At 34.5% G+C, this 25,208-nt stretch overlaps 1 protein-coding gene across 1 annotated transcript in view; it reads left to right on the forward strand.

The window, feature by feature from the left end:
• LOC110999966 overlaps window positions 1-25,208 on the forward strand; it is a 49,137-nt gene that overhangs the window by 7,291 nt on the left and 16,638 nt on the right. The gene's annotated exons all lie outside the window — the stretch shown is intronic.

Raw genomic sequence — 25,208 nt, forward strand, 5'->3', positions numbered from 1 at the left:
TATATATATGTACTGAAAAACACCACTACAACAAATATAAGTTGCAGGTTTTTGGTAGAAGAGCTTTTGAGATAGATAATCATTTTATACATTCAATTCAATTTCAAAAATTCTTTATTCAATGTTTAACAACAATTAAAAGTCATATATGTCCAGTGTACTTTATTTCCCGGAATGTAAATAACTTATAAATAAACACATTTTTTTTAAAAGCCGTATCGCTCTTTTTAAAAACTTATAAACAAAACAGTAATTAACATTAATAATGAGGTAAACTGGGAACTATGCAATCTTTAGATGAGATTTGCATTTTTGTCTTTGCATTTTTTAATTTTATACATTACGGCGCAATTAGAGTGGGGTTTTTACGAACTCGAGGAAAATAATACTTATTCATTTCATATTATATCAACCGATAAGTATATTAATTTGGTTTCAATTAAACCCAGAGATTTTGAAAAATATCGCTCCTATAAACAAAAAAAACTGGGTTTTTTCGTCCATTACGACCTAAAATGTGTCTAATGTTAAACTGTTCAAATAAAACTTATCTTTCACTAAGGTCCATATTCTCATCACAATTTCGTCCCGAGCGCTTATATGTCCACCTTCATACAGAGATCAGCATAGACATCTTCAGATTCTCGCTAAGTCACAGCTCCTAAGTTTAACCTCAGTCACTCATCTGTCTAAAATGACATCTGTCAAATGTCAAGTGAAATTATGAATTAATATGTATTGTTTGGATTGTATTTTGACATACCAATTTGACGTATAAACGCCGTGCCAGTTTAAATAATTTCCGTATGATAGCTATTCATCATGTAACGAAGTTTCTATATCGTAACTTTTATCTTCCGAATAATGTATGTGTTGCATAGCTATTTGGTACTTTATCCACACATTGTGAAAGAGACCCTTAGTCTTTAGTTATATCTCGTCTGGATACTAGGAACATTGAACTCATCAAAATTATGTTCACGACAATGCAATGTAAAATGATTTCCATGAACAATGAACAGGTGGATGTGAATAAGAATTATTGGATAATTTTTATTGTCTTTTTGCAGGCTGATATTTCGTTTCGCAGAATAGATAAAGTTATATTATATGTAGGAGAACCGATGCTAAACTTTTCATTTCTTTCGTTATATTTTATAGACTCGCCAAGCGTTGCTGTGGCAAAGGTTTTTGTTATATAGTAGTAAACTATTCAAGGGAAACGGTAGAAGAACTTATGTGATAAGTAGATAGCATATGTGAAACGTAGGTACATTTAACTCAGCGCCATCTGTTAGATCAAATAATAAATGAGATGTAAGCTACCATATCTTTTAAGTTAGATCAAACTGCATACGGTGTGCATATTTGATTGATATCGGTTCGTTTAGGAGTCCATAGCGGATAAACGCGACACGGAATTTATATATATTAAGATTTGAAGAATTCGTTCGTTCATTTCTGAAGGATCCTAAGTCGAATTGGTTCATTTCACTCACACTCACATCACTTTACGAAATGTGAGAGTTCGCTAATTGTTTATGAAACAGTTCGTAAAAATTACGTCTGGATATAGAAACCTGCACTAATTGCGTTTATTATGCACTTAAAACTAGTTTAGAATTTTTATCGTTTACATACATAGTCGTTTTAAAACCCCATTAGGATAGATAACTTGTTAACGGTGAAACTATAAACATTAATTAGTTAATAAACAAAGTATGTATGTAATATTTTCTGTAACTTTGTAGTAACGAGTAGTTTTATTTATAATAAAGTATACATATAATAAGAATAAACATACTTGTGATATATGTGCTCCTTCAAGAAAAGAGAGTACAAATTCTTAAAAGGCCGGCAACGCACTCGCGAGCCCTCTGGGATCGAGAATGTCCATGGGCGACGGTATCACTTAACATCAGGTGAGCCTCCTGCCCGTTTGCCCCCAGTTCTATTAAAAATAAATATATAAAAGGCGGTCAGTAGGTATTAGAATTTTACTTTTTTCGTTCTGATTGGAAATGATTGCCATGTCAATCAATAGTTCTAGTTTAAAATTATTAATGCGGGAATTAATCAAACGCTAATAAACAATAACTTAATTAAATGCGCACTAACTTGATGAATTGCCCGCTCTTCGCCCTTGACTTGCGAACTGGTAGTAAATGTAAATTAACAATTAATTTAATTTTTTTTGGACGTTCATAAGTGTTACCTATATGAATAAAGATATTTTTTGATTTTATTTGATCAATTGTCTTTTTAACGAAACGTGAGAAACCTTCGAAAGTCAGTTAAATCAAAAAGTTATTTCTTTGAAAGTCAATTGTTTTTGTTAATGCAGATTACAGCCACCCAGCTCAACTTAGAATGATTACAATTCCTTTGTCAGCGATTCCAGCAAATTCCGTATAATTGCGATTAGTTATCAGCACTGATGGAAATGCAATTACATTGGACTGTTTTCACATCTGTGTATTAATTAATAAAAAATGGAAATTCCATTAGAAGTATGCACTTTAATAGTCATAATGCTATCAATAAATCGATGACCACGTATGTTTATTTCGAGTGCTTTTGGTACTTGTAATTATATTTTAGGCATTCGTAGAAAAAGTAACGCTGTATACACACTCCGCTGGGTTTTGCGACCCAAAAAGTGTCTTGGCCGGGACGAGATTAAAGCAAGCAAGCAAAAATCTGTATATATAATACTGTTTCTAATGAAAGAGGATCAGAAGCAACTGGAAGTGGAACGCCAGATATTGCAGAATCCTGGGGCCTGCGGAGGGATGATGGGGCATGGAACTCTTTGAATAATTAGTCCTTGTCATTCGTTTAAGTATTAATATGAAAAGGATTAAACGACGTTGCATCCTATTCTTCCAATGAACATCCAATCCAACAATCCAGCTTCTGACTTGGGAAGTAAGTGAAGAATCAAATAAAAGGGAAATATAGATGTTAATATCACATACCTGTCAGTCAATATCACAATGTAGCAAGCACCGATTAACTGCCAGCTGTCAACTGTCATCTGTCAATGTTAACAGTGCCATTTCTACGAATTCGTTCAGTAATAAGACAGTATAGCCGTGGGTTAATACATTGACTTGCCGGAATTGATTGACGTCATATGTCGGAAAAACCTTATACGTAATATAGATATTGTAGTGTGGGTGTATGCCGAGTTGTTATAGGATTTTCTTTATAATATCGATGTTTCCAAAGTGGGTCGTGCCTGAGTGTGGAGTTGAAAGTGCACAGACTACTTAGATGTTTAGCCGTGTTATCGTAATTGGCATTAGCGCACCATCAATGTAAGAAAGCCTCTAGGCTGTTTTGATGAGGTCATCTTCCTGTCTGAAAAAAAAAAGAAAAAGGAAGACACCTTATAAATTGTAAAGAATTTAGTGCAGATGTTGTGTAGATGCTTTTTTAATAGTTTTTTCATGTGGATTGACAGGGTGATAGGAGGGGGGAAAATACTTAGATAAGTTTAATTTTATTTAAAAGACGCTAATTCTCGATTCGCTGTATGATTTTTGTTGACTACCATCTTAGTACCTATACCAATATGGAACTTTAGTGACTGTTCGATTTTCAGAAATGAAAACTGTTGGGTTTTCTCTCCATAAAAACATTCCTTATAGTTCAAGGGATAAAAAGAAATACACAAATTATTGATATAGTCGTCTTTGTAATTTTTATTTATATAGATTGTGTTATGTGTCGATATAGGCGTCTATATTAAAAAGAGCGTGCTTACAAAGTACACATGTCAGAAGTGTAATTTACTAAGTTAAAAACCCCAATAGATTATCATGTACCAGTATATAAACTCTCCATGTATTTGTATAATAGATTGTTCATACTGTACACATCCTAATGATATTATAAAAAATTGAAAATCTACGTTTACTGCACCAGATGTTATACGACAGAATTGACATCTACATTTCTAATATTTAACTACTAAACGAATACATCAACCAATAGCATGTATTTTTTCTCGATCTCCCGTTCTCGCTTTCTCTCAGTCGGTCTCAATCGCTCTCTCCCTTTTCCTCGTCAAGAACGCTGCATGTCTTCGTGACGTTTCATCATTTTATAATGCGACTAAAAAAGTTTGACTTCAAAAATAGAAATCAAATACACTAAGAAGTAGCATTATGTGTTGAATGAATTTAATAATTATTAATCACAGTTAGTTAATTGTATTAAATACTTTGTTTGTTCCCATTCATATAAATCTTTTTGTTATATAATGTATCATATATTCCATTTGTGGCTATATTCTCAGTGTATTTGTTTGCTATTATATATAATTTATGTTAGCTGTAGGAGTACAAAATAAATAAATAAATAAATTATAAAAGTCATCAAAGTTTTTGTCAAACGACCCTTCTGCTATCAATCTTCACTAATTAAATAATGTTTTGATTAATTGTAGATTGTAATAATTCAATTTATATTTAATAGTGTATGTCTCAGTGTCTGGGCCCCAAACCCCACAAATACGGTACATTAAAATATACAATAACTGTTTATTTTTTACTTAATGTGATTGCGCCAATGTTTGCTAGACCGTCACAATTCGCGGTAATAATGAGTCGTTGGCGCACGTGGTCGTGTTTACCGGTAAAGATTCCAGGAAATTTGCAAATTATCTATTGTATCTTTTTTTAGATTGTGAGCGGGGTTTGCAATTTAGGTCGGTACTGCGGAATTTCAATATTAAAGCAATCAATTGACTGTTAGATGTTCTTAGGTATTTGCGTCTAATGCCAGTGATTTCAATACATAATTTTTAATGATGCAAGCGTTATAGACAGCCAAAGCACCTATTTAATTTTTTTAGATTTTTTTTTTAATAATTTTTTTTATTACTTTGTTGGTTAAGAAAATTGTAACTGTATTCTTGAATGTCAATATGAAATATATTTATTTTTAATATTAAAAAAAAGGAATTGTTAAATTAAGAAACTTAGATAGGTATAAATGGAAATTGTAAACAGTAAATAAACTTCAGAATAATACAATGGAGTGCATGATTGTATGTATATTAATTTGCTTTTGTATTTTTTATGGCGAGCAGTGTTGGCCTAGTGGCTTCAGCGTGCGACTCTCATACCTGAGGTTGTAGGTTTGATCCCGGCTGTGCACCAATGGACTTTCTTTCTATGTGCGCATTTAACATTTGCTCGAACGAAAAGACCCAAAAAGTCGACGACGTGTGTCAGGCACTGGAGGCTGATCACCTACTTGCCTAATAGATTTAAAAATGATCATGAAACAGATTAAGAAATCTGAGGCCAAGACCAAAAAACGTTGTAGCGCCACCCATTTATTTTTTATTTTATATTAGGCTTCAATTTGATAAAACGTAGTCAAAATGATAATGCGATCCTCGACTCGAAGGCACGGCCTTGCGGACTAGATGTTTGAGATTACATGAAAATTATACAAATCATACCTTATCTCCTTCGTGCCTTATCAAATATGCAGATTATCCAAAGCATGATAACACAATAAGCTTTTGTTTGGCCGAATAAATTAACGCTCACAGACTTAAGAACAGATAATAAAATTGTCGAGGCAGAATAGGAACTTCCACCCTTATCACTTCGACGTCCGCTGTTTTTCTAGGTAGTTTTTGCCGCGCACCACCACTTTGTGGAACCATCTGCCCACTGAAGTATTTACGAACCAATTCAACGTAGGGGCCTTCAAGAAAAGAGCGTACCAATTCTTAAAAGGCCGGCAACGCACTCGCGAGCCAGAGGGCATTGAGAGTGTCCATGGGCAGTATAAGAAAAGAGTGTACCAATTCTTGAAAGGCCGGCAACGCACTCGCGAGCCAGAGGGCATTGAGAGTGTCCATGGGCAGTATAAGAAAAGAGTGTACCAATTCTTGAAAGGCCGGCAACGCACTCGCGAGCCAGAGGGCATTGAGAGTGTCCATGGGCGGCGGTATCACTTAATATCAGGTGAGCCTCCTGCCCGTTTGCTCTATTAAAAAACATTGACATAGAGATATTTATTTATTAAATATTGTCAATGTTTGCCTCAATTAGTACGAGATCCGGCTGCAAGATAATTACGCTCATCGGTTATTTGCTTAAAACCAATGTTTTATATATATTTATTGTTAGGAGAATGTATATCTACCAAGTTGAGAGCTTGTATATAATACATCAGGCTCGCTGCTTTTTAATCTCGCTGTGATAAGAGCAGCAATGCATTCTATCTGGAAAGCCGAAAACCCGGCACAGCCAGAGATTCAGGGTTCCTTATGGTTACGTTAGCAGGCGACATCGATAGGTACTATTCGGTCCCTAAAAGAGTGGCGGAAAGTTTCTTGCCAGTTCTTCTTACTCGCTCTACGCCCTTGACTTGCGAACTGGTGGTAAATGTAAATTTACGATTAATTTAATTTGTTTTTCTTGACGTTCATAAGTGTACATGTTTACCTAAATGAATAAAGATATTATGACTATGACTAAGCCAAAACTGACCTTTTGAAAACTTAGAAAGGGATCCGGATGTTCCAATTACCGTAGTTAATGACAAATTAAAAGCCGCCCCAATTATCTTAGTAGCCAAAAACAACACATTAGGATAAACAACCTTCACCGGGGAAGGCAAGGACCTTTGCGGACCTTCACTCCAGTCAGCTTCCGTCCTGCCCTTCTGGTGAATGACCACCCCGCGACGAGTCTCACAGGAGATGTCCTTGCGCGAGTCGCGGGAAACCCGTATTAATATAAATAGTTACTGTCTTGGGGTAAGGGGCCGTTCAAGTGTGACGTAAGCACCAGGGGGGGGGGGGTCCTTTGATATTCGTATTTGGTGATTACGTCAACAGTTACTTTTTACACATTGTCTATGCTTGAAAACGTAATGCATTTTCGAGGATTTCTATAAAAAAATAACACTTCAATACTACTATTATAACTTTAATCCGTTAAAAACTGAAGTATTTCCGAACCAATTCGACTTAGGGTCCTTCAAGAAAAGAGCGTACAAATTCTTAAAAGGCCGGCAACGCACGACTCGCGAGCGCTCTGGCATTGAGAGTGTCCATGGGCGGTGGTATCACTTAACATCAGGTGAGCCTCCTGCCCGTTTGCCCCCCTGTTCTATAAAAAAAAAAAAAAATGTTTTCTTTAAATGTGTAAAAGTTATGTTAATAAAAGACAATACTATAAAATTAACACTGTTATTTTTGTGAGCTTGCTTGCTTTTGGTGTGAATAGAAGGGGTGTGTGTGTGGCGTGACAGGAGTCTGAACCTGAAGTACGAATTTGAGGCTGAGAGCTGGTAAAGTAGCCTTTTAAAGGATGTAAATGATTCGATACATTGAATGCCCTATATATTTGTACCGTTGTCTTTACAAAGGCATGTACCTGGCTATATCTGTGTATCGCAAACCAGTATTGTCTCGGTTCCTGGAAGGTTCTTTGTGCACGCCGTCCCTTTCACGAGGGCATTTTGATTCCTTTATATACAAATTGTGAAGTGCTATTTTGAGATTCGATTTTTTTTCTTTGATTGTATTGAATTGTATTGAAGTTGAGATCATAGGGAAGAGAAAATTATTGAAAAAATTCGCGACTAAAACTTGGCATTGGGTTCTGATCTTTAGATCTCATGCTGTATGATGTGGTAAACTTAATAAATAAATAAAATGACCATTTACATTTTATTTATTTATTAAGTTTACCACATCATACATACTACTATACAATCTATGGCATATTTTACAAAATCTTTCGTCTAAAATTAAAGAAAACATAAGTGTTACAAAAAATAATTATTAAAACATATATTTACTTAACATAAATAGCTCACAGTAAAATTAAATAAAATTACCAGAAATTGTTGGTTAAAGCAGAAAAAAATCATATATAAAGAGATAGCGGCTTCCAGTACCAATGCTAACAAATATAAAAATAATAATATATAAATAATAATATAATGATATAAAAATAACAATGCTTCCTCTAAAACCGATCAGCCCACTACCGAATATATCCAGCTCCGGATAAGCTGTGTTCAATCCGTTAAAATCGCGAAGAATTCGAACGAGACGTGCCTGGACTCCTAGGTTGGTTTTGGCAGAAGGAATTTGGACAATATTGCTAATTTTAGACCTAGGGAATGTGTAAAGGACGAGAATTTTAATATCCTGTAAGAGGTCACTGTCCTGCATATGATGATTTAGCAATTAATATAAGAAGGTAACAACTAAAGTTCCCCAATCGTACAGTGATATCATATTAAATTTTTTAAGTCTCTGATACGGCTGTCTATGTGAAAATCCTCTGCTTATGAAAGCTAGTTGGCACGTCAACGATCTTTGAATGCTTTCAACGCGTTGCGAATTGATCGCATATATTCCATATAATACTGCCATATTTAACTAGCTAACTAAATGTGGGCATAGGCAGAAAGTCCATTGGCAAACAGCGTAAGTTTGATCCTACGATCACAGGGATACTCAAAAGCCCGTTTTAATACAAGTCGCGAAATCGAGATTTTAGATAAAAAACTTAATTCAAATGTAGAATGCCTTCAACAAGTGGATAATTTTTTATACTTAAATAAATACTCATAATTGATATGTTAATATAGGTAGTAATGAAGTGGCAATAAACACAAAACATTTATAGTCCCAACGTCCTAAAAAAACTTGTCTTGACATGTTCGATTTGTTGAACTGATTGTCTTTACAAGACCGCCATACAGGTAGACGTTTTGTTTTAGATAAGATTTTGATTATCCGGAGATGATTTTATAATGACCTGCGGTTTGAGTGGAAACGTGTGTGAGATAAAAGATAGTTCACAATACTTTCAAGTACGGGGAGTTATAGTTAGCGCTTAGCTTAGGAGGCTCTACGCTCTTTTCTTGTAAGATCCTGAGTCGAATTGGTTCGGAATCAGCTGGGCAATCAATAAAAAAAATACGTTTATTTGGAACATAAGATCTTCATGGTATCACTTATTCCACGTCATTAAATTCGAGCCTGTTAGCATCCCTACTGATCGGCAAAGAAGACAGAGGGTGTTGGCCGAGAGAAAAAGCCGGCGTAAAAAAACTCTCGGTACTCTTTAAAAAAAAGCAAATCATCAAACAATTGAATAATATTTAAAACAAATATAGCTAATGGTTTGCCAATGGAACCAAAAATTTCAGAGTTCAATATTTTGTATATATTTTAGTATACGATCTCCGACGGCGTGAAAGCCTCCTGGAAACTTTTCAATTTGTCTCGCAGCATCGCTTCTATTTTCCAATTTTTCACCGATATCTCTTTTACTTCAATATAAGTATAGAAAGGATAATAATAGATGAAGAAGAATACAGTACTGCAGGTCCACTTTGGCATGACTTTGTCAAACGCAATAGCTTGATTGAGGTTGATAAATAGTCGATAGTTTCAATTTTATTCGTCAATTCAAGTTATAAAACTTGTTGGCACAAGGTTGGTCGTTTTCAAATATTGCTTATAGATTTCGACAAAAGCAAAAATATTTCTTGAAAATGAACACAATGCTTATAATAGACATATTTATCTACCGTTTGATCTTTGATGGCACCTTTTTGTTACAATGGACGTTTTTTTTTCCATAGCTGTTTTGTCGCTGCCGGGGAATTTATTCAATTGAATGATAATTAAGGGATTGAAATCTCGAACTTCTATAATAAGTAATAATAATCACTACATAGTATAAAACAAAGTCGCTTTCTCTGTCCCTATGTCCCTTTGTATGCTTAAATCTTTGAAACTACGCAACGGATTTTGATGCGGTTTTTTTAATAGTGATGAATAGAGTGATTCAAGAGGAAGGTTTATATGTATAATAACATCCATTAAATAGTGGAGTAGTACTGTTATTTTTGAGGTTTCTAATGTGATGTCGTGAATAATTACATTTTTTCCGCTTACATTGCAAACGCAGGCTGAACCCTACGAGTTTTATCAAAATAATGTACTAAGTATTGTACACATTGAAAAGGTCTACAGAAAGTCCGTGATGGTATATGTCTATCTCTTATGGATAACCCACATTTTTATATACAACGTTCACAGATTTTCTGTTGTGTATTTAGTATCAGCATTGCACCCGTGCGAAGCCGGGGCGGGTCGCTAGTTATATACTAAGATAACAAATAAACTGTATAGAGGCACTAAAATTTGGTGTTACGCAAGGACTACATTTAGGTGCATCGTTTTACTTATGGGTTTCAATACGACATATTACATGCTTTAAAACACTAACAGAGACTGTCACAATTTTGAAAGAAGAATAAAATAAAAATAAGTATATATTTCCATATTTAGCAACATACATTTTTTTATTAAATATTTTTTGTTAAATATAATAATATGAAAACATTTATGATTTTAATAAGTAGCTGTGAAATGAAACTTTATTATGAACTCTGTTCTGTCGAGCGTCAGCAAGACCCCATGCCCCACTTGTTCTGGATTATTAGTTTTCTAGACTCTTTGTCGAAGAGCGACCTAAGTAGAGAGTAAATATACTGCGATTTAAAATCTAAGAGATTTTTGTACCTCATTTTAGCGTGAGAAGAAGAATAAAGATAGGAAGCTCACTAAACTCACTCACTCAAATAGTGATAAAAGGTATAACAAAGGATTGAAAAATAGTAGCGAAAATGAGATATTCTGGGAGATATTTTGATGTATAATACTTACTACAAATGCATTATTTTATGTTTTATCTCACACACTGTTTTATTGTTTTTTTTTATTACTGTTTAATGTTTAATATTCTACGGTTTTGATATTTGTAAATATGTGAAGAACATGTATACTAACAATACAATAATAGACCTGTATAGTAATTTTATTCTAGGAGAACAATGTCTTCGGTTATTTATTATTTTTATTATAATTCTTTAACTAATGTTTACAAATATTGTAAGTTCTATTTTGGAAGAGTAAGTGTGGAGTTTCTTGCATCTTCTTTTTCACACAAAACTACAATCAAACTAGGGCAACTAGAATCATCTTTATATATTATATTTAACGTTCAAAAGTGCCATTTTAGGTGGTCTAATTGGAATAAATGATTTGATTTGACGAATCGAAATGGTGGAGGATTAAATGTAATGGATGTAATTTAATCCCTATTTAGTAGTACCCGAATACAGGCTATTTTTATTTAATTCACGTTTATTTCAATTACTATCATATTACATTTAAATTTTTGCCTAGAATAGACACACTACCGAAATTGATGACAATGTTCGTCTATTTTACTAAGAAAAATTTAATTTTGCACGAGTTGCGGAGTTTAGTTTCATGTTTTTATTGCGTTGTAACTAAATTACGAAAATTTTAACTTCATTCTATTTTTAATGTGTCTAAACCTTTGTTTTGTGTGTCTTGTACATACTTACATGTATAATCAGTATTGGCTTCAGCATGCGATTCCATGTGGCTGTTCACCAATGGACTTTCGGAAAACATTGTTAGGAAACCGGCTTGCCTTAGACAGACTTAGTAGACGGCGTGTGTCAGGCACAGGAGGCATACCAGACTTAACACCAGAAACACCCCGTTTGCATCACCAAATTTTCGCCGTACGAATATATTGCTACGAGCTTGGGGATCGGATAGAAAATGCCGTAGATTTCTTCATGGGTTTATTTCTTTATAAATACAATGTACACAAATTAACCGGAAATGTACTTTTTCCTAAAAAAAATAGTCTTGCTATAAAAGTATTTAAAACTACCCTCATTAGATTGCCTTAGATCAGTGCTTGATTTTCTAGTAGTAATTTCGTAATAGCAAATTCCCTACATAACCAGTGAGACCTAGAGATGGAATGTGACGGAAATCCGACACCACAAGTCGAGCGAGCCATGAATGGAGACACGTTGCGCGTTGAAATATTATAGTCTCGTGTCACCTGCGATATGCGAAGAATATATATTGATATTTTGTATGGCAAGTAGCAAGAACAGTCTCTCATAGTCCTTCAAGAGCTACTTCTTAGAGAGGGGCCGTTCAAGTATTGCGTAAGCAGATTTACTGCAATTTATCCTTCCCCCCTACTCCCCCCCTGGAGCAGTGTTGGCCTAGTGGCTTCAGCGTGCGACTCTCATACCTGAGGTCGTAGGTTCGATCCCCGGCTGTGCACCAATGGAATTTCTTTCTATCTGCGTATTTAACATTTGCTCGAACGGTGGAGGAAATCATCGTGAGGAAACCGACATGTCTTAGACTAAAAAGTCGACGACGTGTGTCAGGCACTGGAGGCTGATCACCTACTTGCCTAGTAGATTTCAGAATGATTATGAAACAGGTTCAGAAATCTAACGCCAAGACCTAAAGAGGTTGTAGCGCCACTGATTTTTGTTCTACTCCCCCCTTTGTCATAAGTAAGCAAATTTCTCAGAAATAATATTACGTAAACAATTTTTTTTAGGAATCCTCGAAAATGCATTTCGTATATAGACAACGTGTGTAAAAAGTAAATAATTACTGTTGACGTAATCACGAAATAAGAAAATCAAAGACTCATCTGGTGCTGACATAATACTTGAATGATCCCAAAGACAATTCTGCAACACAGATCCTCTTATCCTACTTCGACATCCAATGTATAAGGGAACAATTGTAGGTAGAGGTCTTGGTTCTTCTATCCTTTTATACAGTATGCAAAAAAAGAGTGTGAAAAAGAATGTGGCTAAATTCGATTTTAAAGAGCAGTAAATTATCAAATCTTTTATTATTTAGATCACTTTAAAATGGCACTTTGGACAATCAATAAAATATAAAGATGATTCTATTTACCCCTTCCAAAAGTTTCGTGTGTATGTGAATGAGAAAGAAACTCCATACTTACTGTTTTAAAATAGAATTTACAATATTTGTAATAATTATATGTGAAGATAATGTACTCTCAGAATAAAATTACTACACTATTATTGTATTTCAGTATACATGTTCCTCACATATTTACAAACATCGAAACTGTATCATTTTATACATTAAAGACTAATAAAAAAACAATAAAACAGCGTGTGAGATATACATAAAATAATACAACAAAAAATAACAAAAATATGTAACATATGTAATAATATTTATTTTATTATTCTTTATTACTCAAGATGTCATATGGAACATGGTGTAATGGTTGCAGCTCCTTACAAACATTGTGTAAAAGAATTGGCGATTAAAAACAGTGGCGGAGAGTTTATTGCCAGTTCTTCTCTTCCGTTCTACGCCCTTGATTTGAGAACTGGCAGTAAATGTAAAATTAGAATCATTTAATGTATATTTCTTTATTTTTGACGTTCATAAGTGTACATTATGTTACCTATATGTATTAATGATTTTTGTTTGTTTGTTTGTTTGTAAAATTTGATCAGCAACCAATTGATTTTGTCAAGTCTCTATGATTGTACTATACATAGGACATGCATTAGAGACGATTTCAAAGCTACTCATCAAAATTTATTTTTATTAATCAGTATTAAAAGTCTAACTTACAAACAGACATAATCTTATGCGATGATTTGAAATGTGTACATATTTCTCATGTGTCATAACTAATGCATTATAAAATGGCGTCGGTCGAGTTTTGAGAAATCGTTTTGTACGCACCTCGCGTACGAATGGCTTCATCGTGAAAATTAACATTCACCCAACGTCGCCGTCGACCGCTGTCAATTGTCAATATTGAACTTTAGACCTCCGCGGAGGTGTTAGTTTTTTTTGTTAGTTCCAATAAGTCGGATTGGAGTGTGGGCGTGTTTGTCATGAGCGATGTTTTTTTTTTAAATTTAATATCTGTCATACTGTCGATGATGATTGGAAATTGCTACATATATTGACTCACTAACCGTTAAGAAAAGAGCGTTTGATTTTTTTTAAGGATGGCAGCGCACTCGCGAGCTTTCTAACATTGTGAGAGTCTATGAGACTCCTGCCAGTTAGCCTGTTCTATTATTATTATTATTAAAGCTTTATTAATCCATACTAAAATTGTTTTGATTACATTCCTATATATTAGTATTACTTATGTTAGTATCAGTTTAAAAAAATTTAAGTAAGATTTAGTTTTTAGTTGTCTAGTTTTTTAGGAGAAGAAAAAAAAGAGGAGGCTGCATATTTTTCAATTTCTCTTTGTCTTGAGCAACATTCATCCTGGATTCCCCTGTTCTATTTTATAAAAAGAAATTCTAAATCTTATCCAAAAAGGAACATATGTCAGTGATTACAGGTCGATGCGTTCTGTGGCCAAAAGAGGATTGAACTATTGAGAGCTTATTGACGTATATCGACCAGAGTTCCCCAAAGTTTTTGTGTCGTAGACCTCTTGCCATGTTTTTCCGTTTTCGGTAGACCCCTTACTTACCTGATATTGATTTCCTGTAAATTACTAACTGTAGTATTTATTGAATTTTTTTTTGTTTTTACAAGTTCAAAATGTACAAAGCGAATACCAACATCCTACAACTTACACAATTTTATAAACATATATAATATTTTTTTTACTTCATACGTACTTTTATAAATAATGTATATGTTTTGATATTATAAGACAGTATGATGTAAGTAAATAGCAACTATCAGGGTGTGTGTTGAGATCCACCATCGTGGACCCCCAAATTTTTTTTCCGCTGACCCCTTTCAGGTTGTCATAGACCCCTAGCGGTCGATATAGACCACTTTGGGAATCACTGATATAAACCTATAGAAGGAGATCATAAAAACCGAGTTGCCATGGAGCCGGAACAAAGATCGCATGTGACCTTGAATTAGTATAATTCCCACGTACAAACCAGACGATACAATGACAGGTTCAACAAAAAAATGTATGTAAATTACACTTATAAGAGAAAACAACTATAATTTTACGAATTCTTAATTTCACAAAGAGTTTTGGCTTATTCCATACGACATTGATTTTTTAACGACTTTAAAAGAGGTTTTATTATGCATATTTTGTATCAACTCCCCGTCAACTGTTTGTTTCATTTACAAAGCGGTGTTAAGGTAATGACTTCTTCTCTGAGGTCGTAGGCTCCATCCCTGGCTGTGCAACAATGGACTTTTCTGTCTTTGTGTACTTAAAATTCGCTGGAACGGTAAAAAATAGTGAGGAAACCACGTCATGCCGTCTTAGAGTCAATAAGTCGGTGTCAGGCACATAAGGCTGAAATAAGTGACAAGCTTAACACGGCCGGACAGTTAATAATATAGCCATAGGCATAATTCAATTCATAACGCTGAAATTGATGGTGGTATTGGTTTGTGTTTGTGTTACATGCATGTATCAGTGACAACTTTGTTGGTGCAATAAATAAATAAAAAACTAATTCTAATAATATTAATCTTTATAATCGAAACTTATTTTTTATCTAACATATATATCAACAACTAGAACCAACATATTTCTAGAATTAAAATATTAACATAACTTTGCATTGCATATTAATTGTCTGCTTAGGTGCCAATTGCTTCAATTGATATATTAATTAGATTGTTTCTGATCCAGTATCAAAGTACGTCGTAAGATTATCATATTCGTTGAAATGTTAGTATATGTGTGTAAATGCTTTAATGTGAGTTCGACAAAGCTCTATAACTGTGTATGGCGCAATCGCAATAAATCTCGTAAAACATCGCGTAAGAGAGAATGTGATATTTATGCTATCGGGAGAATTTGATCGAAGTTATAATATATTTTATATTATACATATACACTTGATATTTAGAGATAATTTGCAAAACGCTGTACTGAATAATGCAATTTTGTCACTACTCATCATACTATCAGTCTTCTGAATCCTTTAATCTTCGTATACTTGCGATTGCAAGGTGTTTAATAAATCAGACACATTTCATGTATTTTCGAATTGAAATAGCTGTCGAGCTATCGTTTTATCGCACGTGTATCTCGTTGAATTTCAGTTATACTGTCATCGTGTCACGTCCGTCTGGGTACAGACGTTAAATATTGTAGAATTGTTTATTTATTTATTTATTTTGTACTCCTACAGCTAACACAAAATACATATAATAGGAAACAAATACACCGAGAACATAGCCACAGATGGAATACATGATACATTATAATAAAGAGATTTACAAAAGGGAACAAACAAACAAAGTATTAATACAATTAACTAACTGATTAAATTTAATTAATTAAGCCTAAATTGGTTGTGTTGTGTAGTGGTGTAAAGTGTGGGTGTGTACGTGATGGTGTGTATGTGGTTTGTTTATTATTATTATGTGTGTGTGTTTGATGATTTGCTTTTTTTTAAAAAGAGTACCGAGAGTTTTTTACGCCGGCTTTATCTCTCGGCCAACACTCTCTGTCTTCTTTGCCGATGAGTAGGGATGCCAACGGGCTCGAATTTAATGACGTGGAATAAGTGATACCATGATGATCCTATGTTCCAATATAAACGTATTTCATAATTTCACAATATCGTAAGTTAATAACAGAAGTTTTTTTAAAAATAACGTATTGCAGTAAGCTTTTGGATTACCAAAAGCTTACTTCAATATGGCGACTGCTACTGTAATGGCAACGATTTAATGTTTTATTTTCAATAGCTTGCCAACGTTCGGCAGATACATTGGTACATAAATAAAACATACAAAGCAATTCATTTTAGTTTTCCTGACATATATTTATAATATTACGTATTAACAATTAAATACAATAATACACTGTTTCACAAATTTTTAGTCTGATCTTTTTGAGTTGTCTTGCCCAAGTCTTGCAGGCTTCAGTCTTGGTATTGGTCTTGCTACGATAAGGCGGTCTTGGTATTGGTCTTGCAAAAATGCAAGAACAAGACCAAGACCGATTTTGGGCAACACTATTTTTGAGTGACCGACTTCAGTCCAAAGAATTTTTTTGGACAATGATAGACTCAAGTCTAATATATAAATAGTATTACACGATTCAAATTATGGAGTAGGCAAACCCGGTCTTAAAACTATGGCATCTTGGAGAACAAGATACTATTCTTTTCCTTCAACAACCTAGGGGACCAATTAACATTGATTTTATGCAAGTATTTTTCAAGGGAGCGGAAAAACACAAATTACCGAGTGTCCTTTAAGAATAATCCTATCAGAAGAAACAGGGCGCCAGAGATTCAAATGATTTCACGTCAGACATAAAGACATCAATTTCCGGCCAATTCGTAGAATACTGTACATAATATCTTGCATAATCACGAACCAGTGCATCTACTGTGGAACTAACTGTTCGCCAGCAGTAAAATTCAGTAGACTTCGCTATAAGGAACATAAATAATGTAAGGAAAACATTAATATGATTTATACAAAACAGAGGAAAAATTGTCGAATCATATTTCACCTGAAAACAGCTCCAAATTATTTCTATAAATTTTTTGCGACTTGTATGTAGTACATGCATGATTTAATTGTAAATTACATTGGGTTGTTTTGTTTTTGTAAGTGGCGTTGGTTAGGAAAGGCATTCATTTTACAAATCATGATGTTTTAATTAATTTATATGGGCTTAAAGATGGTGTGCCACCATATTATAACAAGTTAAATCAGTGCCAAGTGATGAATATATGAAGCTCCTTGCCTGAAGGTGACGCAAATTTGAAGAGTTCAAAAAATATAACGAAAAATGAGTAGTCCCTTTCATGTCGGTATAACAAAGGCCCGCAAAGCACTCGCGAGCCCTCTGGCATTGTAAGTGTCCATGGGCGGCGGTATCACTTAACATCAGGTGAGCCTCCTGCCCGTTTTCCCCCTGTTTTATAAAAATAAAACAGATTTTCACTGTAGTATATGGCAATGCGCCCACAAAACAGTAAAAAGACAGTATATCTCCAGTATTTACAGTGCCTATTGAGGCTCCGAAGTAAAAAGCAGTATATCTACAGTATTTACAGAGCCTATGGAGGCACCGAAGTAAAAAACAGTATATCTACAATATTTACAGTGCCAATTGTGGCTCCGAAGTAAAAAACAGTATATCTACAGTATTTACAGTGCCCATGGAGGCTCTGAAGCACGCAGCGATGCTGATTAGCATTCGTCGCGTGACCGATGAATGAATACTTGTGCATTTGCAATTTCGAAGTTTCGATCACCGAATATTAATCAAGCCCCTCAAACATGGCGGAGTACATACGAAATATACAATTATATCATGCTGGTATGCGACTCCCATCCTCAGGGGCGTTACGTCCAAAACCAATAACCTATCTCAATCCATTTTTGACCATCTGAGATAGACTTCTTAATCCAAAATTTAATAAATGTGCCAATTACAAATCGACGGATTGTAATAGCCATCTGTAGATGACAAGCTATCCATGGTAGGTCGGATCGGAGTATTTGGATATATTATAATTATATTGAATTACTAGATTCATTTATGGGGTTCGGCCTGTGACATAAGTATCATCTGTGGTTTATAAAAACATCGGGGATTCATGAGCACCTCAAGATCAGGACTGTCAAAGAGGAGTATAGAGTGTGTAAAATAAAAAACTTGCCACGGAACTGACAATACCATAACCAATAAATAGGCATAGTGAAATAGTCTCAATGGAGATTTAGCTCTGAACGACTTGCAGCTCTCGATACATCTGCTCATAGTCTGCAATATAAAGACATAAAAATATATATATTGAACAGCAAAAATCAAATTCTATAACAAACAGGGTTTTTGTTCGCCAATGAAATTTACAGACCACGTTTATTTAGACCAGAGTTCCCCAAACTATTTGTGTCGTAGACCCTTTGTCATGTTTTTCCGTGTCGGGTAGACCCCCTACTTACCTGATATTGATTTCCTGTAATTTTCTTACTGTAGTGAAGTTTACTGTTGAAAACTTAAATTAAAAACACAATACATGTTAATTTATACATTTATTAATTTTTTGTTTGTTTTTACAAGTTCAAATGTATTGTCGCAAAGCGAATACCAACATCCGACAACTTACACAATTTTATAAACATATATAATATTTTTTTTACTTCATAGGTACTTTTATAAATAATGTATATGTTTTGATATTATAAGATAGTATGATGTAAGTAAATAGGTACTATCGTGGACTTCCATTTGATTTCATGGACCCCCAATTTTTTTTTCGCTGACGTAGACCCCTTGCAGGTTGTCATTGACTACTTTGGGAACCACTGATTTAGACAAAGGGAAATTAAAATACGGTTATGTAACCAATGCTTTGCATTTAAATGAATGGATCGGAAACAGGAACTATGTCTGAATTACATTTGGGTAGTCGGTGGAATAATAAATTGCTATTAATATAGAACAATAGATTAATACAGATAATACAATGTACACTTAATACAATCACCCCTATACCATTCATGTGTTGGGTCGTCTCTCTCCGTAAAATATGGCGAGGGGACCGATGGCTGACCATGCGTCATACTCGTGAACGGGTACTACTTGTGGAAACTAGTAGCACCTAAATTAGTGTATGCGGTGATATTAGTTGTTTATACTACGTATTTGCGTGTTGTTCTCACGAGTATGTAAGTGCGTGCTCCCATTTCACCATGCCTCTTGCTGATAGAGGACAAACCTTTGTTTTTAATTTATTTTATTATTCTTTATTACTCAAGATGTCATATGGAATATCGTGTAATGGTTGCAGCTTACATACGTTGTGTAAAAGAAAAATGGCGATAAAAAAAAGAGTGGCGGAGAGTTTATTGTCTTTTCTCTTCCCACACCCTTGGTTTGAGAAGTGGCAGTAAATGTAAAATTAGAAGCATTTAATGTATTTTTTTTTCATAAGTGTACATTAAGTTACCTACTTAAATGAATATTTATTTTATTTTTTTATTTATTTATAGTACTTACGTAATACTTGACCGGCCCGTAAGACTTACTCACGATGTTTACATTAGTAGTTATGATACTTTTAACGCATTTCAAAGGGATAGTTATAATTTTATAGTTATAAATATTTGTCATATAACAATGGTGAATAGTGGTGAATGGTGAGGAAAAACGTAAACGGCAAGTCGTATAAACAATGCGTAAGAAGTATAAAAAAGAAATTGTCAGGCCCCACAGAAGGATTACCCGTGGACAGCTAATCTCTTCTATTTGACATTTCAGTCACTTGTCTGACGGAACTTTAGCGACTTGGTTGAATTTAGATCTTTAATTATCTGTCTAGAGATTCAATTAACTGTCATTTAACTACTTTACTGCGACATATATAACAAAAGGTAAAAAATATTGATCTCTACAGCATACTAAACGCAGCATATAAAGCTACACGTGTATCTAAGATAGTTGGAACGATGTAGGATAGAAAAGAAAAGACAAAATAAAGAGTACGGCTTTAAGAAAAACAACTAGGGTAACAGATGTTACAATAAATTAACCTATTTGGTAATGGGCGGGGCACATGGTAAGAGTAACAGAAACCTGAAGGAAAAAAGTACTAAACAGGGTTAAGAAATAGAGAGAGACAACTTAGAGGGTAGATAGACAAAATTAAAGAAACAGCAGATGACAGAGAGTGGCTCAGTACAGAGGAATGGCAGGATTTGAAGAAGGCCTTTGCCAATGGCACCTAAAGTTGATTGAAATAGAAACGTGTTTAAATGTAAAAGTATCCGAATTAAAATGCTATTATTTTTTTCTTATATTGCATTAGTACTTAAAGGTTTTAGTTTTTGTGTATATAAACGATATTTGTTTGAGCGCCATGTTGAATCGAGTCGTATGTCGTCATTAAATGTCCGTTAGCGTACGTCGTAAATGTTCCCAGGCCGGGATAAATTCTTTTACCATTTTCTCGTTGCCATTACGATACATTCTCGGGATGAATTCGATAAATGCACTCTTCCTATTTGCAGTTTTTCAATACTTCCTCTGTTGTTTCGAGTTATATTTCGTATACATTTGAGTAGGTAAGGACCAATTAAACCGACGGCAGCGCGCTTGTGTGCCTTCAGTGCGAGTGTCCATGGGCGGCGAGATCACTTGACATAAGAAGAAAAGCAAAAGTATATGATCCATACCAGTATATCAATATGTATTTACACTGTTTACACACTTTATACGTGCTAATCTTAATATATATAAATCTACTGTCACGATGTTTGTCCGCGGTGGACTCCTAAACTACTTAACCGATTTTAAATTTAATTTGCACACCGTGAGCAGTCTGGTCCAACTTAAGAGATAGGATAGCTTAGATTTTTACTTATAGTCGCAATTTTATTTTATTGCAAATATTTGTTTATTATTTGATACAATTATAACAGATGGCGCTGTGTTAAAAGTACCAACGTTTCACATAAGCTATCTAACTTTCACATAAGTTCTCCTACAGTTTCCCTTAAATAGTTTAATACTAAGTAATATAACAAAAACGTTAGCCACAGCAACGCTTCGCCGAGTGTGCTAGTGATAATATAAATATATAAAAAATCGGCGTTTACTGCATACGACGTTATGCAACTGAATTGCCATTTAAAGTTCTAATATGCAACTACTAAACGAATACATACATTCTCGATCTCCCTTATCCTTTCTCTCGACCTTTCTCACTACTCTCTCAATCGATCTCAATCGCTTTCTCCAGTTTTCTTTGAAAAAACGCTGCACATCTTCGTGACGCTAATATTATTATTATTGCGTTGCATCCCTGTCCCTCATAGTCCCTGTAAAGAAATCGTTTAAGTCGAAAACTAAACCAAGTTCCAATGCAACCTTTCTGTATTGGATGCGAGTTGAATACTTGTTCTGTACGAGTTTTTTCTCGCACTTTTTAACGACGGCATTTGTACTGTAACTGTAATATGCACAGTATTGGTGGGGAATTGTATGCCCACTTTTGTTCTATATTTTTATTTATTCACACTTCGTTGCAAAGAAACACTAATAACAATACATAAAAATTACAAGGGATGCAACTGGCAGCCTTACTCCAAACAAGCGATCTCTTCCAGGCAACCCTAGTAAGAAAAAAAAAGATGAGTGCAAGGAGTGCATAACCAGAATATATATATAAAATATATATAGAATCTTAATCTAGAGAAAAACAAAAAAATACAATATTAATAACTAAAAACTAAAAAGCTAATCTTAAGGATTCATGATTAATTTTTACATTGAATTTGTAATCATGTCATGGTTCATGTAATCCCTTGCGAGGGGGATGCCTAAGCCCGTTCGGGGCATATGCCCCCTTCGGGTGGTGTATGGGTTCGCACCCTACTGATAGAGGGCGGTACAGGGGCGGGAAATATTGGTTAATATTTACCCTAGGCTACAATGCACAAACCCTGCGGGCCGTATATGTAAAGAAAAGTGTACCAATTCTTTAAAGGCAATTGCGAGTTTACGCCAATAATAAAATAGAATTTTATTTTATAGTTATGACATATTCTATTATAAAATGTACAAGTGTGATTCAAAGAAACATTATAGCTTCGGGCGGTGTCCATTCGGTGCCCACTAGACCTAATTACCACTTCGTGGAAGGCTCCCTTTGGTATTTCACGCACTGCGGACAGCTTTTTCAAATATCACAGCGTAGTGTGTGACTCATCTGTTCGTATGGTGAATCAGACAAAAGCCTAATTAATTGACTTGGAAGTTTCGGAGTCCTCACATAGGTCTGTGGTCTTATGTCAAGTTGATTGTATTTGACACACGGAAGTCATTTAGCTGGTCTCTCTGGTCTGGACTCTTGACCAAAGAATTAATTGCGTGGATTAGGCACAGAATATCACTGTCTTTTTGCATAATAGGAGGAGAAAGGAGTCTTATCTGATGTTAATTCTATTCATGGACTCTGAATGTCAGGGCGTCTAATTAATTGTATTTGACACACGGAAAGTCATTATTAAGCTGGTCTCTCTGGTCTGGACTCTTGTTCTTACCCGCAAATTGATGGCGTGGAACAGGCACAGATGTCTGATCACTGTCTTTTTTGCATAATAGGCTCATCTGGTGTTATGAGATACAGCCACTCATGGCCATGCCAGAAGGCTGGCAAATGCGTTGGCTTTCAAGAGTACGCTCTTTTCTTGAAGGACCCTAGGACGAATTGATTTGGGAATACTTCAGAATGCAGTTGGTTCCACAAAGTGGTGGTGCGCGGCAAAAACTGTCCTGAAAATCGCTCAGTTGTAGAATGACGAACGTCGAGGTGACACGTATGGTCTGTAATGTAATTTATCTATCCAGACTATTACAAGTCCATTGTAAAAAGTACCTACTTGTTATATGGTTACGTTCAGTCCAGGATACATCAAAGGATCTGTCCGTTTCCCACCAGTTATATAAAAAAATCTTTTATAGATTACATAGAAAAGCGTACCAATTCATAAAAGGCCAGCAACGCGCTCGCCCTTTGGCTTTCAGAGTTCATGAATGTTAACACTTACCACCAGGTGTTCCTACCACATTCCTTATGTTTCATAAAAAAAATATTTAGTCAAAAATACGTTAAAAATGTGCGTACCAATTTTTAAAAGGTATTAAAAATTCAGCTTTAGGCATTGAGTGTCCATGGCACGTAAGTCAGTTGACCCTTTTACTCATTGCCACCTGTTTTGTAAGAAGAGGAAAAATATCAAGGATAACAGACGAACAAATACAGAATCAAAGGCCAAAGTAGTGTCGATTTCCTTACGCCGCATAATCTATGGGCAGTTCTTGTCTATGAATGTCAGTATTGTCATAAAACATAGGCCTCAAGCAAAGCGGTCACACGATTCCGCGAAATAGCTGTCAAGTGTTTTCTTAACGTTCGTTCACATGAAGAAAACACTTATTCGAGCCTCCTGCCCGTTTGCCCCCTGTTCTATAAAAAAAAATAGTTAATAGTGATTTAAGTTAAACGTCTCACAAGTAAAACATAAATATATATCATATTTTATTAGATATATATTTATGTATTATGTTATTTGTTTTGAATTGTATGTAAATAAATAAAATTTGACAATACTTATAACTAAACATAAATACATAGTTGTTATAATAAGTTAACGAAAAAAAATCTGTATTTTTATTTATTTGTAAAACACGTATACTTAAAATATGACTTCACAAATTTTCACGTGCCCTTCAATAATTTTTATTTATTTATTCCACCATATTATTCTAATTTAACAGTTACTAGAAATTCTATAGAACGCAAAAATAATACCCACACCAATTATCCTACATAAAAAACATTAAAAATTGTACTTATATGTATAAATCTTATAACTAATATAGCAAGCAGATCTTGTGAACTCAGCCAGTGTAAAAACAAATAGGTGTACCTCAATAGATTTGCTTTGCATATACTAAACCTTTGTTATTTCTGCCAAATTAATAAGTCTAAATGTGCAAAAGTGCCAAAGTAATAATTGCCTAAGCATTTGCCAAATGCCAGCCAGTTTATTAAATTGTAACAAAAGCTACGGGTGAATATCTTTCAGGCCGTTTGTTAAACGGCTAGGCAGTTAATTAAACGGCTAATTAGGCTAGTTGGCTGGGACATATATTTTATTTATAGTTAGCAATTATCGCTTGCCAAAATGAGCCCCTTACTTTTTCTCAGACTCATAAATTGTAATATAACATGCTCGTTCCCGATAATGTCCAATAGGTCGACTACACATTGAAGTGTTACTTAGAAGTAAAATCCCTTAACACATTAAGTTTTCTTTTCTCGGATCCGAGTGGAGCGGGGTCTTAATAGCGGTGCCGCCCACTCGGATCCGTGCGAGCGTCCCGTTAATTTTTTTCAAACATATACACACACAAAATATTATTATACATTCATGTATGAACATATTTTCAAATATTTATTTACTTAATCTAAATTCGCCATTAAAAGTTTTGGTTTCAGGGTAATTGGATTTTATTGTTTAAACTTTCAATGTGTAAGCCAAGTTAGCTTTTTACTTAATTCTACTACTAAATGTATGTTAGTTATAAGCTCATATTTTAAAAGGTCTACGTTCAGATATCGTTTTATCGCACTTAAATAAAGATGGCGAAAAATTTAACACAAAATGGAAGTGTTTATAATAACCAAAAAGGAACAGGCAATAAAATCTTTTCCGTTTGATTTAATCTATGTGAACTAATAGAGAGCAGTGTTGGCCTAGTGGCTTCAGCGTGCGTCTCTCATACCTGAGGTTGTAGGTTCGATCC

Source organism: Pieris rapae, chromosome 23 (assembly GCF_905147795.1).
Source record: "Pieris rapae chromosome 23, ilPieRapa1.1, whole genome shotgun sequence".
Classification (NCBI taxonomy): Eukaryota; Metazoa; Arthropoda; class Insecta; order Lepidoptera; family Pieridae; genus Pieris; species Pieris rapae.